Here is an 18,262-nt window from a genome sequence, read left to right on the forward strand (position 1 = left end):
CATCTCCCCCTCCCTCCATCTCACCCTCCTTACATTCCCTCTCACTCCCTCTTTACTTCTCCCTCCTCTTTCCCTCTTCTCCTCACTTTGGTGTATCCATCAGTTTGTTTTTTTAAAAAAAAAAAAAAAAGAGAGAAAAAGAAAAAAAAAAAGGGAAAACGAGCCGCAGTATACAAGTGAATTCTTATTGTTCTAAGAATTGAAACTATAATTCCACCCTCCACCCTCCACCCTATAATCCCCCCTCCCTAACCCCCTTACGGCTTCGCAGGTCCCATACCCGGCATAATTCTTTAACAAGCATTTGAGTATAATAAGGCCAGCTAACTTTAAAATTAAAAAAAGAAAAGAAAAGAAAAGCCAAAAAAAAAAAAAAAGGAATAATAAAAAATAAAGAAGAAAAAAAAAAAAGCACACACACACCCAAAAAGAAAGGAGAAACAGAGAAGGGTCAATAAACCCACTATGTTAACACAGCTTCCCATTATCTGTAAATCTTAAACAATGTAGCTCATTCCAAATTTCGATTATTTTACTACTTGCAGGGTTTCAAACTATATTAGAGCCAGGTAAGTTGATCAATTAGGATTCCCCAACTAAAAGTCTCATTGCTTTGTCTATCTATTCAAACCGTTAATTTATCTCTTTTTTATCCGAATATCCAAACCTTTCTATAAAACCATTAAACTCAAGTACTTCTTTCATTTTTCATTTCCAACACCTCCCTTTCTATCCTTACCCACCTCCACATGTAAATTTTTTACCTTCCACCCTGCCTTTATCCATGTCCATATATATATTTTATCCGCGTCCATTGCTCCTCCCATATTTACTCCACTTTCCTGAAGACTCTCCGACCAATCTTTCTTGACCTTATATTGAAATAGCAACTCAAACAGACATCAGCTTGCATTCTAGCCCCAAGTAGTCTAATTAAGCTTTCGCTACCCTTCCCTCTCCCACGCGCCTCCCAACTCCGTTCGTCCCAGACCACAACTCAAAAAGATCGCAATCTCCGCTCTCCTCGCCTAGGAAAATAATTCATGCGCAATTTGAGTTAGAATTCAGACAAATCTTATATACAATATATGTCCACAATCAGCAACGCTTCTTTCAGTCTCCATGTCTCATCATCAATATACCACTTTTCCATTTTATCCCAGACGGAAATCATAAAGCTTTAAGAACATCGCTTAGTCTTTATTCTTTAGTCTTCTGCCCTTCCGGAAGAGGAAAGCAACACCCTCCGCCTTGTAGCCACGTGTCTCGCTGTTTGTCTTCTCCTTCTCCTTGTCTCTCTCCAGGTCCGGATGAATCAGGAAGTCCCGCCTTCAGGGTCTCGTAGTAAAATTCTCGGGCTTCACAGACAGAATTAATGCGGTGTTTTTGGTTGCCAAATGTAACTGTAATACCAGCTGGGACTTCCCATTTGTATGGAATCTGAGAATTTCTGAGTTCTTCGGTTAAGAAAGCGTACTCTCTCCTTGTTCTTAATATTTGAAATGGTATCTCTTTGAAAACAATCAAGTCCTGTCCAGCAATTCTCAACCTCTTTCCGTAAAGCCTCTGTATTATCTCATTTCTGGATTCCCTTGTGGTAAAGTATATAATTATGTCCCTCGGAAGCTGTCGCTGTTTTGCTACCCACGAATTCTGGCGGTAAATTCTTTGAATCTGCCAATCAAAGTTAAATCCCGGACTTCCCACCAAGTGGCTGAAAGCCTCAAAGAAAATCTGTTTCAAATTCTCCTGTTGGTTTTCACGCAGTCTCTAACCCTTATTGCAAAGGCAGTCTTATTATAATTTATCATGACAAGTTGTCTTTGAGCAGTTTCAATTTCCTGTTGTAAGGTTTCAATTTTGGATATCAAATTAAGGTTAGTTTCTTCCAAAAGTTCCAATTTGTCCTCCGTTTCAGCAATATAATCTGTCATGACTGTCATTACTCCGATCATATCCTCCTTTGCCTGAGCAATTTTAGCATCAAATTGATCATATAAATCCGATATCAATTGATTAATTTCCTGTCTGAAATCATTAAGCGTTTTAAGAAGAAATTCTTGTGTTAGCAAATCTCCCGTGGAGGGTGTAGGAGACAAGGGTAGCGGCTTCATAGCAGTTTTTGGAGATATATTATTAAGGAAGCGCTTCTGTTTAGATTTGGGAGCCATTCCAGAGTAAAAATAAAAGACAAGCAATCAAGCGAGCCAAAAATCAAAGTCTCTGCTCCCCTCAGTTAATCTTTTAGCAATTAGTACGGAGAAGCCTTCAGGAGGGTAGGGCTGACTAAGTACGTCACATCAAACACAAAAGCTACGAGATCGCCATCTTGTGACGCAGCTAAAAAAGAAAGGGAGCCTTTTGCGAAGTTGAAGCTGGTATTTTAAATAGTAATGGAAGAAATTCCTCAGGAATGGTCCCCGCCCGGATTAACATTTAAATAGCTTAGCTTTGTCCTGGGGGGGGGGGGCAATCTGCCTAGGGCTGCAAAAAAGGCAGCGCGGAAAACTGGCCGGAGTAAAGGCTCAGCTAATGTTGAACCTCTTCTCCATTCACAGCAAAAAAAAAGCTATGAATTACAAAGAGATCCTAACGACTGACCTTCTCCCTGCCCCTTTCTGCCAGAAAGGGGAGATATCTATAGATCTTATAAGATATACGAACCAGAGTCCTGACAGGAGCTTCGTTGAGCTCCCGACGGCGGCAGCTCCTCCCCCCGAAGCCCGTTGCCATTCATATATTGTATATCACACACTATCTAGCCATCTTCATTTTTTATTGTTGCAAATCTGACAAGAGAAGGCATTTATCTAAGGCAGGGATGTCAAACTTGTGTCATCACAGTGGGATCATTTGACGTATCATGACTTTTTTCTCCTTTGCTTAACCGGGCGTGGGTGTGGCCAGCGCATGATGTACCAGGTCCACGGGCTGCAAGTTTGACAACCCTAAGGGGCATTTTTTTGCAGTAGGGAGCATCCTTCCATATTTCTTATCAGCCAGAATTAGTCTTTGTTTAGCAACCATAATTAGCACTGGCACTTAGTTTCACTAAGTGAAATTACAACTGTGGTTATGATCTAATTTCAGGTTTGCTTTCTGTTATAGACCTGTAAAGATTATAAATACAAGGATTGGTCATAACCACCATTCTAACTGTGAGGAGTCATTAAATGAGGCAGTTGCTAAATGAGGAATGCTGTAATGTATTCATCAACACCTGTCCCCATTACTTTGACACTTTTATTCTTTGAATTGAAACCCTGAAAAGCCTGGCTTTTCAGCATACTCATTTGTCAAGAATCAGGATGTAAGTATTTAAATGACTGTTTCCAAACCTCTAATGATACAACCTCCTTCTCATTGTCAATTATTTTTTTTCATCTGTCATATGTATTTGCATTGATACATTGATATTCCTTTAAATAACAGAATATTCAGCATAGCTGACATCATCAAATGTAAAGCATATTTATACATATATGAAACATTGCATATTAAATATGTAAGCACATAAATACAAGCACTTATATATTTACCTATAAATAAAAAGAGATATATGGTGATTTTTTTAAAAAAAGTCAATAAAATATAAATGCCCAGCTCAACTCCTAAATTGGAATTGAAAAAAGTGAAGGCCTACAGACCTGATAAATGAGCTTCCTAAAGAAAGGCATCTTCCTGCAGATCTGAATGTCCGAACAAATCATTTCTCTTTTGCCAGTCAGGCTTGCCATGACAGTTCTGCCTGAAACTTCTTACAATCTAAAATATACAAAACTTAAACTTTAACCAAACACAAGTTTGTTTTCATAACATACCTGATTTATTACATCCCACAGCCTTATAAATGTGCCCAAACCACATATTAGCTCTTTATATTACTTGAAATTTAAGAATGACATTGCATTTTTAAAGCGACATTGAAACTTTTTTTTTCATTTTAAACCTAAGTTCCTGTGATCTTTATGAAGCCTGCAAGAGTCTTGTTATATTTTTAAACCATCCAATAACTCAAGTCCTTCAGTGGTGTAAGCTTAAAAACATTAAGTACTAGTAACAGTAAGTTTCATATCCAAAGGGCACTCTTACTCCATACATCAAACACTTCTTAAGATTCCACTGCAGCTATAAGGAGCAGTTGTGCAATATTTGAGTTACTTCTGGTGAGATGGGTGACTATATAATTAAATAAGTAAACAGACACAATCCTGTTCTAAGGAGCTATAGTTGTGCTATTTGAGTATTTAGGCCCATGTCTGAGAACTAGTTTGTTTTGTAATCCTAAATACTACAAAACTATAATATCGTATGTAGCTCAATCCCATTCACACTCTCAAACAGTTACTCTCCTTTGCCTCTCTCTTTCTCTCCAGCCATAGCAGGCAGCTAATGGCATATATAGCCGGTTTGGTATAGTTTGGTTAAGGTACCATGCTAGAAACTGAGAAATCCTGAGTTTTAATCACAAATCCAGCTGAATGATCTTGGGACAAGTCAATGGCAAACCACTTCTAAAAAACCTTGCCAATATAACTACAAGGACTCGTCCCGGCAGTCTCCACGAGTCAAACAGGAAAATATGGAAGAGGGGAAAAGGGGACGAAAGGGTGAAAATACTTAGTTTCCTGTTGCTTGGCTCATTAGTAACAGGCTCACTTGTCTCAGGCAATGGCAAAAGATTTATGGTGGCAGGTCAATTTGATTTTCCATATGATTCAGTTCCTTGCAAAGATCCTTAACAAGCAAGAGGGCAGGGGTCGGCAACCTATGGCTCTGGACCCGCATGTGGCTCTTTCATCTCTCTGCTGTGGCTCCCTGTCGCTGGTCAGCTCCACAATTGATAGGATTTCAGTTAGGACAGCTAGAGGAATAAGGATGCCTCGCTAGGAGGCGACTCTTTGGTGGAGGAACTAGACTTCCGTTCGGCTCCAGAATTGAACCGGGGGGGCTTCTGGTTAGGGCCTTTGTGGCTCTAAGTGTTTAAGGTTGCCACCCCCTGGGATAGGGGCTGACCTGGGCAAAAGGATGGCAGTGGAAGTCAGATATTGGCTGGACCGATGACAGCCATAAGGCTATGCCCTATACTGGACTTTGGGAACGCAGTCCAGTAAGCTAGCAAAGCAGACTGCCTCCTTCATATCCCTTAGAAGAAACCTCAAAGGAGAATAGCTGTCTCCATGATTCCACACAATGCCTTGCTCTATTCTACCTCAGTTGCCTGGTACATTCAGACTGTAGAGGACAGGCATATATGCATTCCCCCCTCATATAAGGTACTTCCTGTTCTTGATCTGCTCTTACATTCTTGTCACACAGACTCAAATTATTTCCACTCTTGTTAAGATATAAGCAACAAATATGCACAAGTTTTACAGCTGAAGCTGTCAGTAAGGTGATACCTTCTTCCACTTTTGATTCCTCAGGCTGTTTGATTCACAGTCATATGGTTTTTAACTTACACAGTTTCACAGATCAAACTAGACATAACAAAACACATCATTAGGAAGTCTGTCAGTTTTATTATTATTTTTAATTAATAGCAGGTGGGGAGTACCAGAAAAAATAGAGCTGTTCCTTCATACCACAATTCAGGAAACAAATTATTGTTCTGTGAGTCTTAATAATTGAAATTGAAAATGTTAATACTTGAAATTGGAAATGTTAATGTGACCACGTTATGATCATTGCATCATTTTAACAGCCACAGCAAAAAGGGTTATAAAATCAGGACCTCTCATGGGATGATCCATTTAACGACCAGCATGACTTACTGCCATAATCCCAGGTTCATTTAGAGTGTAAGTCAAGGACTAATTGTATAGAAAACTTTGTGATTTGCAAACACAATGCCACATTATGCCTTACTATGACCAATGATTACAATCATACATTTTCTTGCTCTTTGAAAAACTTAGAAAAGTTATATAAATGTTGTTTTTCTATAAAAAGAAAGAGGAATGCTTTGTGCTAACTGACTCCTTTAAATATTAACTTGAAAAATGGAGTCAAAAGAACTTTAACTAGATTAATTTTAATTTAAGGGAATAATACTGTTTCATTAGTCTTGCTCCAAAAATACAGTGCAGTTCCCAAAGAAAGCTGATTTCCTTCTTCAGAACAGTAACTCTATCTGAAACAAAATAATGACATTTATTTTATCAGCTAAACTAAATGTTGATTACACTGACAGTAGTCTCCTTTGGTCTGATTAAAAATTCCACTTTCAACAACTCATAGGTCTTCTTTGGCTAAATTATACCGCTTTTCAGGATGCGCCTAAGACATCTAGGTTAAATGTTTGAAAGACTTTAAGACAAATATATGGATATAGCAATAGAGTTACATGCTGTAGAAGCTTTTGCTTTCTGGAAACTTGCTGAGTTTGTTAAGTGAAGTGTTACTCCTGTTAAATCATTTGGCTCTTGAAAATCAGATCAGAAAAGGAATATTAATGGAAAATTTTTTTTTTTAAAGTACTATATAAAACTAGACGTTTCTTTTCAGAAGTGGAGATTGGAGATGGGAGTGTTATTAGAAATGTAGCTACCAAACCCTTATGAAATGACCCTGTGTTTGGTTTGTAGCGGCCAAAGATATCCTTTAATCAGCTACATAAATATCTCAAAGGAAGATTACATTTCATTCCAGAACTGACTATATGTTATAGTTGAAGTTTACTTTTTTTATCTTCCCTATGTTTTCATGCAATTCTCTAACCTGTTTTGTACAATATGATATTCTTCTTGAACGAAGACAGTGTAGTACCTTTTCTTCTCTTTATGTTTTTAGAAATTGTTCTAATGTATACTGGAACAATGCTAGTACAAAAATACTAGTCCATGGCTCAGTGTAAAAAAAGGAGCCTGGGCAAGCCTTAGATCTGGGCTTTGCACTGAGCTTAGCTACAATAAGGAATTTGGAAGTATTTGATGCCATTTTACCGAACTACAATTTACTATCTTTTGTGAATTTGGATAATCTATTAATTTTTAGTTTTGTTTTCATAAAATGAATCAGTGTCCAACTATTGAAGTTACAGTGGAAAATACTAAATATAGCTTAGGCTATTTTATTCATTTGTTTGTTAAATTTAGAATTTAATATATTGAACACAAATTAATAAAAACTGTTACCTGATTTAGTAAGTCTTCACAACACATCATTTGGACATAAATTGATGCTTGATCTATGTGAAATTAGAGCATTAAAGGGAGAACCAACAATTGGGCTTGTTCCTGTATCTACAACTAGCATGATGATCAGAATATGGGAGTGAGTAACTCTTGATTTCCCCAGGAATAAAATGTATAATTTCATCATTATGTACCCCTAAATTCCACTCTTTACCAGATAGATACTACATCTAATCAGAGTAGAAATAGCAAGCATCATGAATATTGGATTTGTCTGTACATAGTAGTTGCATTTTCCAACTAAATGCCATTGCTGTACTCAGGTTTATCCCACAGAATAAAAGGCTATAGGTTACAATTTTCCTTGAAGATTAAAATGTATTTAGCATAGGATATGTGGCCAAAACACAAGATCAAAAAAGAAGTCCAGCTTTAGACTTATGATCAATCTTTACAGTTCCAAATAATGTTAAAACATCAATCTAGAAAGCAAGATTAAAAAATCTATACCTGGTCGTAGAGAAGTCAGGATGTTCTTCTTTGGTGTTAGAGAATACATCAGTGTTTGTAACTGAAAGCATACATTTTTGAAAAAGTGAAACAAAGGAATATTTGGTGGGAGGTATGGCAGAGATATGATGCAGTTGTGAAGAAGTAGAATCTACTCTAAAGGGTTGTCTTCACACATATTTTTTTATTTCTCCATAGTCTTATTTGATATTGGTTTTTAATCCCTTCACTTACTAGTTGTTGCTGACTCATCTCCATTCAAGGCTATTGAACCAGTACTATCTCAAGACATTTCGGCAATCATCAGGCCGGCATGACATCACAGAGTGCTGCTACTTTCCCACCGAAGTGATACCTATTTATCCACTTACATTTTCAGGCTTTTTAACTGCTAGGTTGGCAGGACCTCACCCCATTGCATGGCACTTGGGTTTCGAACCAGCTTTCCAGCCTATAAGCTTAGCATCTTATCAGCTGAGCCACCACGCTGACCTTTATATTAGTTAAGGTCATACAAAGCCATATTGTGCTATTTGAAAGGTAGTAACAAAATGGTACTGATGTGATTTTGAAGTGGCTCCCTCACTCGGTGTTAGTTTGTAGGAATTTATAATAAGACAACACATGAATTAGAAAAAAATATTATATAAAGTCATATCCTGCTGAATTGAGTCATGTAAATAGAAAATCAATTGCCACTCCCCCTGTTTCTTTGTAGAAAAATAATAATCTTACAATAGGTAAATAGAATAATCTTTTAAAGAAAGAAATTAACATTTCCTTTTAGTTTTAAATAGCCATATGTAAATCATTCAGTGATTAAGAAGACAAAAATATAGAGCCTTTAAAAACACAGATAGAATTCAAGAAGAACCTCCAATAGAAAAAATAAACAAGGCATTATAAGGTTCTGAGGAGATCACAACATGCCATTGACTGATTATGAACAGTGAAGCAATTCTGATGTTATCACTCTTCAAAGTAGGCTGACAAGAAGCACAACCAGGAGCACCAACTCTATTGTAAAGTTACATTAACAGAAACTTGCAAGATTGGAAATATTTCTCCCCTCTTTTCTCTGGAAAACTAGGGAGGTCCATTCTGAAATGCCACCACACTCACCCACCTCCTTCTGTGGAGAGAGAAATCTTTCACATGCCAGTTAGTCAGTCTGTGGCTCTTGTTCCTGTCTCCCAAGATCATTTCCACATACCAGATTTAAAATAGTGCCAATTTGTATAATGCACAACAGGACTCAGATTGCATTGAGACCATAATCAAAATGAATAGATTAAAGTAAAACACATACATACTCAAATGAAATCTTATTCATAATTGCTAGCTAAACATTTTCATGAATCCTATCAAAGAAAGCAATTTTTCCTGAAACAGAAGAAGATTTTCTTCTTTTTTAGTTCTGTGGGAAAAACTGTCTAGAACTCTGCAGTCAGTGAATACTATCTCAAATAGACATTTAGCCATGCATTTTGGGATGAACAAACTCATGTGTACATATCTGAATTATTAGCTCATGTTATATCATTCTGTTCTCAGTGACTTGTAATATTTGTCAAAATTTTAAAATTCAATGAATTTTAGCCTTAGGCTGATTTGAATCTTTCAGCAGATTTTTCTGTGTAGAAGGAGATGCAAGATTTTATTTGTCATTTTTACCAGTAAAGTTAAAAAAAATGCATCTGTTTCTGTGCAACACTCAAAGATTCATTGTTTGTTTTTGTTTTTTATGACTGCTAATAATGAATATGAAAAATACAGTATTTCTAAGCTGGAAATTTCATGACTAAAAATATGAATAACCATTTAGCTGCCCAAAACACTGGTGATTTTGTCTGTTTGGCATACTTCCTTTCTGATTGGCCAGCTTCTGATTGCCTTGCTCATCCATTTTCAGTATTTTGTGAAAGATATAAAAAGATTTAAAGGGTCTGTATAAGACAAATAATGTGTTCAATCCTCCAATGATGGAATATAGAAGTTTGATGTTCATCTCCTCTGGAAAAAAATGAAATGAAGGAAATATTTAGCTACTTGCATGAAAACAGTTAATGGCCAAACAGTCAAATATTAGTGGAAGAAAATTAGGACCTACTTCTGTTCCGATAAAAATTTGTAGTGGCTCTAAGGCCATCTAATAAAAAGAATTGGAAGATATTTTCCCAGTTTTGAAAAACAGGACTCATGAATGGAATGAAATTTGGGAGACAATTCTTTACATTTTACATAAAGTATGGACTTCATTGATGCAAGATACGATGAAGCTTATTTTAAGGAGGAGCCAAGGTGGCGCAGTGGTTAAATGCAGCACTGCAGGCTACTGCTAGATCAGCAGTTCAGCGGTTCAAATCTCACCGGCTCAGGGTTGACTCAGCCTTCCATCCTTCCGAGATGGGTAAAATGAGGACCCAGATTGTTGGGGGCAATATGCTGACTCTCTGTAAACTGCTTAGAGAGGGCTGAAAGCCCTATGAAGCGGTATATAAGTCTACTGCTATTGCTATTGCTATTAACCCTTTTAAAAAGAATTTGAAAAAATAATATCTACTATTCATGATGGCTGTATATTACTTCAAGGGTTAAATCAATGTACTTCTGAATACAATTTTCTGAAGAATTCAAGCAGGCCAACATTATTACCTATAGCTTTCTAGGGTTCCCTTGGGTATGTGAGGATGATAATTATGTATTATATTAGTTTTTGATGTCATAAAATGTGATTTTATAGCTGAATATTCTTAATGTGTTTCCCCACTGATATTTTATTTTAAATGCAAGATTATATAGATGTTGTGAAGCCTTATAGAATGTAGTTGGTAACTCAAAATCACTTTAAAGAAAAGACTGATTTCTTGGATTAATAGGTCTTCCATTAGAAGTTGAAATCCAAAAGTTAAGGTTTTTTTCATTGTAAACAATATACTATATTGGTGTGTTGACACTTGTTATATAATTGCTAATTTTACAAACTACATGAAGCAAAAAAAGTTCAAAAGCTACATTGAACAAAATTTATTGGTAAGAATTTAGAGTTAATTTCCACATATATGCTGTATAAATTTGGACTTAGAATTAGAATATTGTGCAAAAGTTCATTTATTTCAGTAATACAACTTAAAAGGTGAAACTAATATGTGAGATAGACTCATTATATGCAAAGCAAGATAGTTCAAGCCGTGATTTGTCATAATTGTGATGATTATGGCTTACAGCTCATGAAAACCCCACATCCACAATCTCAGAAAATTAGAATATTACATGCAATCAATAAAACAAGGATTGTACATAGAATAATATCGGACCGCTGAAAAGTATAAGCATGCATATGTACTCAGTACTTGGTTTGGGCCCCTTTTGCAGCAATTATTGCCTCAATGTGGCATGGCATGGAAGCTATCAGCCTGTGGCACTGCTGAGGTGTTATGGAAGACCAGGATGCTTCAATAGTGGCCTTCGGCTCTTCTGCATTGTTCGGTCTCATGTCTCTCATCTTTCTTTGGCAATGCCCCATAGATTCTCTATGGGGTTCAGGTCAGGCGAGTTTGCTGGCCAATCAAGCACAGTAATCCCACGGTCATTGAACTAGGTTTCAGTGCTTTTGGCAGTGTGGGCAAATGCCAAGTCCTGCTGGAAAATGAAGTCAGCATCCTCATAAAGCTCGTCTGCGGAAGGAAGCATGAAGTGCTCCAAAATCTCCTGGTAGACGTCTGCGTTGACCCTGGACTTAATGAAACACAGTGGACCAACAGCAGCAGATGACATGGCTTCCCAAATCAACACAGAATGTGGAAACTTCACACTGGACTTCAAGCATTTTCCAGTGTGTGCCTCTCTATTTTTCTTCCATACTCTGGGGTCCTTGGTTTCCAAATGAGATGCAAAAGTTCCTCTCATCAGAAAAGAGGACTTTGGACCACTGAGCAACAGACCAAGTCTGTTTTTCTTTAGCCCAGGTAAGACGCTTCTGACGTTGTTTGTTATTCAGGAGTGGCTTGACAAGAGGAATACAACATTTGAAGCCCATGTCCAGGATCCATCTGTGTGTGGTGGCTCTTGATGCACTGACTCCAGCCTCAGTCCACTCTTTGTAAAAGTTCCCAACACTTTTGAATGGCCTTTTCCTGCCAATCCTCTCCAGGCTGCGGTCATCCCTGCTGCTTGTGCACCTTTTTCTTCCACACTTTTCCCTTCCACATATCTTTCTATTAATGTGCTTTGATAAAGCACTTTCGGAACATCCAACTTCTTTTGCAATTACCTTTTGAGGCTTTCCCTCCTTATGGAGGGTGTCAATGATGGTTTTCTGCACAATATCAGGTCAGCAGTCTTTCCCATGATTGTGATTCCTACCGAACCAGACTGAGAGACCATTTAAAGGCCCAGGAACCTTTTGCAGGTGTTATGGATTAATTAGCTGATTAGAGTGGGACACTTTGAGTCTAGAATAATGCACCTTTTCACAATATTTTAATTTTCTGAGATTGTGGATTTGGGGTTTTCAAGAGCTGTAAGCCATAATCATCACAATTATGACAAATCACGGCTTGAACTATCTTGCTTTGCATGTAATGAGTCTATCTCATATATTAGTTTTACCTTTTAAGTTGCATTATTGAAATAAATGAACTTTTGCACAATATTCTAATTTTCCGAGTATCACCTGTAAGCATTAACACAAAAATGTCAGTGTTGAAATTTCTTTAGAGTAATCTATTTTATTTACATCTGGAACTGCAAATTCTAATTGTTTGGAAGAAGATAGAGCTGGATAAAATACACATATAATATATAACAGACAAAGAACAATGCTTCACACTGACCATAATTAATCTTAAAAGAGTCATTACTACAATATGTAGTGATAGCTATAAACTTAGATGACTTTACATATGATGAGATTCATAGATTGAAGAAAGGGAGTTGATAAGGCATGTATATTTGTCACATTCAATCCCAACATCTAAAAAAGCATATGTTTTCTCCAATATGATTACTTGTTAAAAACATTTTAAAAAACTATTATTGACCATAGTACTCAATGAATTTTAAAAAGGATCAAATTTAAGTGAATATATCTTTTTTTTAATTTATTAAATGCGGTTCCAGTCTTTTCTGTCTAGGAACTATTCAAAGTGGCTTAGCACAATGAAAAATATCAACTAAAATAAAAATAAAATGTAATAAAAAGAATTGTTCATAATTTTGATTATTCTGTGGTAAAACACTGAAATTGTTGCATATGCTGTTATCTTGATTCATGAGCTATCGTATTTAGCTGGTAAAAATATTGATATTGATTTTGTAAACTTCAGTTAAAATTACACTATAATGCAATTTTTGCTTTCACTTAAAGTATTGGAACTTTTGGGTCACAGAATCACTTTTCACAGAAATTATTAATGAAATTACTGTACTGGGTTTATTTATTTATTTATTTAGCGTGTGGCAAATACATGGACTTATAGTAGTTCAAATGTTAATATCCAGTCCACCCAGGCATTCAAGGACAGGATGGTCAATGTTGAAAAAATCAGACATTGGGCTGGTGTAAGCTCTTGATAGACATTCGGACACAATGTGATGGATATTTTGTCGAGGAGCACCACAGTCACACTGAGAGGTAGAGACAAGACCCCACTTAAACAATGAGTCCTGACAGACACCATGTTGATTATGGATCCTGTTCAGAGTTTTGACTATTGCCATGTGAGACAATAAGTGTTTAATTTTGGTTATTCTAATTATCAAAAGTTTTTAACAAATGTTTTGTAATAAAAATACAGACAATATTGGTGCATTCCATAAGAATTTGAAGCTTATATTTTTGTTGGATAAAATTAAAATATTGTTTGAATAGAAAGAGTTATAAATTCTATTTTAGCAACCATCATGTAATTAATATATATTTCCAAAATGTGATAAATATGTATTCTATAGGAATACATGACTTCCATAATTGAAATTTTGAGAAGCAAAGATCCCCTCTGTTGGTAGAATGAAATCTCCTTTCTTCCTTTTTTTCTGTGCCTAAAATGAGTTGTCTAGTTAGAGCTAAAATTAGAACTGCAATGGATAACTTTGATTAAATTCACTGAAATTTTCCCCTGAGAAAACAGTTTTCTACTTTTATCTATTCAATTTATAAGTACTTAAACCAATGATTCAAAACATGATATAATTTTGTAGACCGATTTCAGTCAGAGGTCTGTACTGAAATTGTTTTAGTTGGGCTGGTCAGTGATCTGTATCTAGAGTTACTCAAGAGAGTAGGACCTGTTTGTTCTCTAAGAACCTTCAATGTCTTGAATGCCTTGGGATACTAAGAGACAGAATTGGAGCTGGACGCTCCACTTCTAGTAATTGGATCAGCCTTAAGAGCAACAAGAAATTGTCATTCTTGTCACTTTTTGGGGTATTAACTCTTCTCAAATATGTTTACATATTTTATGCAACTTTTAGAACATATTGTCATTACAGAGTACACAATAATAATTATGTTTTCTCATATTCAAGAATAGTAGCTAATTTCTAATACTTACAGTGATTAAGCTTAATCAATGCAGGAAATGTAAATGCTTACGTTGGACCAATTCATAACCAGTAGCACAGCCTCTGGAGATTAAAGTTTTACTGTTTGATAGAATTCTTGGGTTTTATAGTAGTTTTGGATTTTGTTTGCTAGCTGTACATGTACATATCCTTTACTTATTTAGTAATATCCTGCTTGGGTAAGTCCATTATATTCTATACAGAACAACTTTTGGAGCTGTTATAAAAGCTGCAACTTTAAAACAGAGTACTGTGGTTCACTGTTTAATAGGAATACAGTTAAATTGTGCTGATTGCTTTTATTTCCCAGTTCAGTTCAAAATGTTTTTTTGGGTAAGTTAGTTTACTGAAACTCAGAATGTTGATTTCTGTGATTAAAGTCCTAAACATCTGGAAACCACATGGAAGAGTACCTTTTCCCGTACATACCTCACTATGGTTTCAGTTCTGTAAGGAAGCTATGTTTTGTGTCTTCATTTGTTTTAGAAATTATAAGAGTGAAAGAGGGGCCATATTATAAGCTGAGAGTATGGGAAGCAGTGTACTGTATATATTTCAGCCCATTGAGGCTGCGTGAGTCTCAGCATTTTGAGTAGGGCAAATAAGGATGATTGACCATTTTAACTAAAATTTAATGCTGGTTTGTGTATTTTTAAGAGTGTAATTAATTACGCCCTATGCATTATTAAACATAGGGATATTGGGAATTACTGGGAAATCTGAATTGCCCTGAGCCTATTAGATTTTCACAAAGTTCTGTAAACCTGGGCTAGTAGGTTAGAGGAGCACAGCTGTTGTTTGTTGTGTTTTGTTTTTGTGATTGGGGTTTTTGTGATTGGGTTTCATGTTGTGTTTTTTGTTATAATATCAGGTTATTTCTATGAGACAGGGAACCATATAATAAATATTTATTGATTCTTAACTGATCATAATGATTTCTATTATCATGTACAATGATTATTTGTAAATGGAATTTTATTGAATTACTGTTTATAAATTTAATGCATTTATTTATTTATGGCTGATATTTACTGAATCTGAAATTTATAGAATTAAGATAATTTTCATAACATTATTCAGAATATTAATGTATTGCATTTCTTGAGAGAAATTTATTTGAACTGATAATGATAGGAAGCAGAAGCCTAATAATAAACTGTAGGTACAAAATATTTTTATCATTATCATATTGGTATTAACATATTAAATGGAAACTTGCCTATATATCATAGAACATACAAATAGCATGCTTTGCAATAGCATGTTAAATGTTTCCCTGTTTCAGGTACAATTTATGGCAGGTTTTCAGAGGTGTCATAAATATTTCACCTGCTTGCTGTACAGCACTCTTCGCTATGATGTCTTATCACCAAGAGTAATCCATTTGTACCTCAGATTGCATCCAAGGTTTGAATGAATAAATTATTCTGCACCTGTATTTTTTTTAAATAAGAATTTTCCACTTTACTGAAAGATTTTCTGTACTATAACAAATTGCTTATTCATACTACATAGCATTACCTTTCAGTCTATAGAACTCATGAACCATAAGTAGATACTTATTACCATAGACTTTGCTCTTTTTTAATTCTATGGTTTGTTTTGCTTAAGTGAATAGATATTGAGAAGCTATAATATCTATAAACTTGCTAACTAAAAAAGAAGTTGCATACAGTAAGAGATTGACCAGAGTAGTAAACTATAAAGTGCATTTTTATTTACATGGGCTATGGTTATTTTTCCATGTTAAGTCTTCTTGTTAAATAGCAATTGATAGTTCTCAGTCTCCTGGCCAGTAGAATGGGCCAGAATGTGCTGCTAGTCAGCTCTTTGTTCCCAGAGCAATTGTCAATTGGGTGAAAACAATGGTGAACTGATCCAGGTTGGGACCACCAAATGGAGGGTGTGAAAAACATAATCCTTATCCTTTTATTTTAAAAAAATTGCAAGCAACTCACAAAGATATGGGGTAAGTATAAATGATTGGTTTCATTGCAATTATTTTAAAACCTTTTCCCTAGATTTGTGAATTTTTGTAAACAAGGAGGCTACAAGAGGATTGGCCTTTCACCATACGAACAATGATTCCAAAATATATAGTGCCACTATTTCCTAACAATTAAGAAAATGAAAACAAAAAGTAAGACAAGATGACACAAATGTCTTTTATTGTCTAACTTTCCCCTAGTGTTCTGTCTAAACAGCTGGTTCTTTTTTATCAATAAATTCTCTTTTTGGGAGGCAGAGGGTCCACTTGTTACACTATGTTATGTGTCTATTGGGGTAACAAGATTGGTATTATATGTGAGGAGAAAGCATTTTATTTTTGTCTCCAATGTGAGAAACAAAAGTCACTTTCCTGGAGTCGCCTACTTGTATCAAGAAGGAAAGTCCAATTGGCAGCAATAGTGATGATCTACTGTACTTATTCTGATTTTGTACTGAGTATATATATATATAAACTTTAACAATCTCAAGCTACAAGAACTAGATGGCCAGTAGATGCTGTATAAGATGGGCCTTTGGTCTTACTGAGCTATGTTTCAGGAAGAAGCAGGCACTGTTTTCAGTCTTTATTGTTTTAGCCTCCACAAATACAGTAGGTAATGTTCATCTGATTCCTTCTGGTAAAGGAGGCCCTGTATTATTGTGACTGTAGTCCACCATAACTTAGGTATATACATTTGACCATGTTTAATTTTTTTTGTATAGGAAAATTCAAAAAAGTTTTTGTAGATTTTATTTTTAAAATATTGGCTGCATCCTCCCTCCCTCTCTCTCCCTCTCTCTCCCCCCCCCCTCTCTCTCTCTCTCTCGTTCTCTTTTCTTGGCCAATTTACAAATCTGAATATCTTTGGAATGTATATATGTTTGCATTTAATCTGCATCTAACATAGGTAAAGGAGGGGCAGGGGAAAAGATGGGGATCTACAGCCGTTAGGGAATTAGCTTATGCTATAATTTTATTTGTATTTATACTTTTTGTTTTGTGCAAGTTTTAATAGTTACCCTTTGAGGATTTCCAGTCTAGCTTATCAGAATCCACCAACAGCTTTTTTGTAATATTCTCGTTTCCCTTTTGGTTCAGCCGAGCCCACTGACAGATCATTCAAATTCAATTGTTTTATGTCTAAGCCGAACAGCTAATTAAAGTAGGGATGATTAACCTGACTGGCAGTATCGCTCTCTCACTCCCTCCTGTTCCAATCAGTCTCTCTCTCTCTCTCTCTCTCTCTCTCTCTCTCTCTCTCTCTCTCTCTCTCTCTCTCTCTCTCTCTCTCTCTCTCTCTCTCTCTCTCTCTCTCTCTCTCTCTCTCTCTCTCTCTCTCTCTCTCTCTCTCTCTCTCTCTCTCTCTCTCTCTCTCTCCCTCTCTCCCTCTCTCTCTCTCTCTCTTACACACACACACACATTCACACACACACTAACACACAGTCTTTTGCTCTACTGTTGTGTGTGTGTGCGTGTATGTGTGTGTGTTTTTCCTCTTCTCTCCTAAACGTGGTCTGCTTGCTGATGGCAGAATGGCACTCGGAGATTTGTGCATTGTGTCTGGTTTCCTACGGGCAGGCTGACCCAGTGCCTCTGGGGACTTATCAATAGACCACTCAGAAGAGACAGAGACAGGAGAAAGGAGGAGGGGTGGGGGGAGACAGAAAGAGAGAGAGAGAATCAATATCAAGAATAGAAGGAGCTCCGAAGCCATTTTTTTATTTGAAAAAAAAAGTCTATCAGGACTTGGGAAGAGGGTGACAAAGAAGGTTTTTGAAAGAGGCAGTGGAGGAGGTTCTAATAAATTTGGAAGGATACAGTTCCCTGTCTTGGGGAAAAAGAAGAACTCCTGGCTGATTAGCATTCACACCAGGTATGAGATGTTCGCTACCCCTTGCCATCGCGTCGCCACCGAGAGGAAAGGCGCCTTTTCTTTTATCTTTTCTTCTTCTTTTTTTTTTTTTGGAGGAGATGGAGCGAGCGTGCATTTTTGTGTGTTTGTTATTGCTGCGAGGGGTGGGGGGGGAGAAGAGCCGTGGGCATTGGTGTGACGGGAGCAAAA

General features: G+C 36.3%; 1 protein-coding gene across 7 annotated transcripts in view; it reads left to right on the forward strand.

Moving 5' to 3' along the window:
- Positions 1-18,262, forward strand: part of ZBTB20 (zinc finger and BTB domain containing 20) — a 513,951-nt gene that overhangs the window by 400,990 nt on the left and 94,699 nt on the right. Inside the window, exon 1 of one of the 7 annotated variants that reach the window (XM_087721328.1) lies at positions 17,852-18,073. The exons of the other annotated variants lie outside the window; for them this stretch is intronic. The gene's annotated coding sequence lies outside the window, so the exon portion shown is untranslated. Of the gene's footprint in view, positions 1-17,851; positions 18,074-18,262 lie in introns of those variants that run through there. 7 annotated transcript variants of the gene reach the window in all.

This window comes from Thamnophis sirtalis, unplaced genomic scaffold (assembly GCF_051295495.1).
Source record: "Thamnophis sirtalis isolate CommonGarterSnake01/CBP01778 unplaced genomic scaffold, rThaSir2_p1.2 scaffold_8, whole genome shotgun sequence".
NCBI classification, from domain to species: domain Eukaryota; kingdom Metazoa; phylum Chordata; class Lepidosauria; order Squamata; family Natricidae; genus Thamnophis; species Thamnophis sirtalis.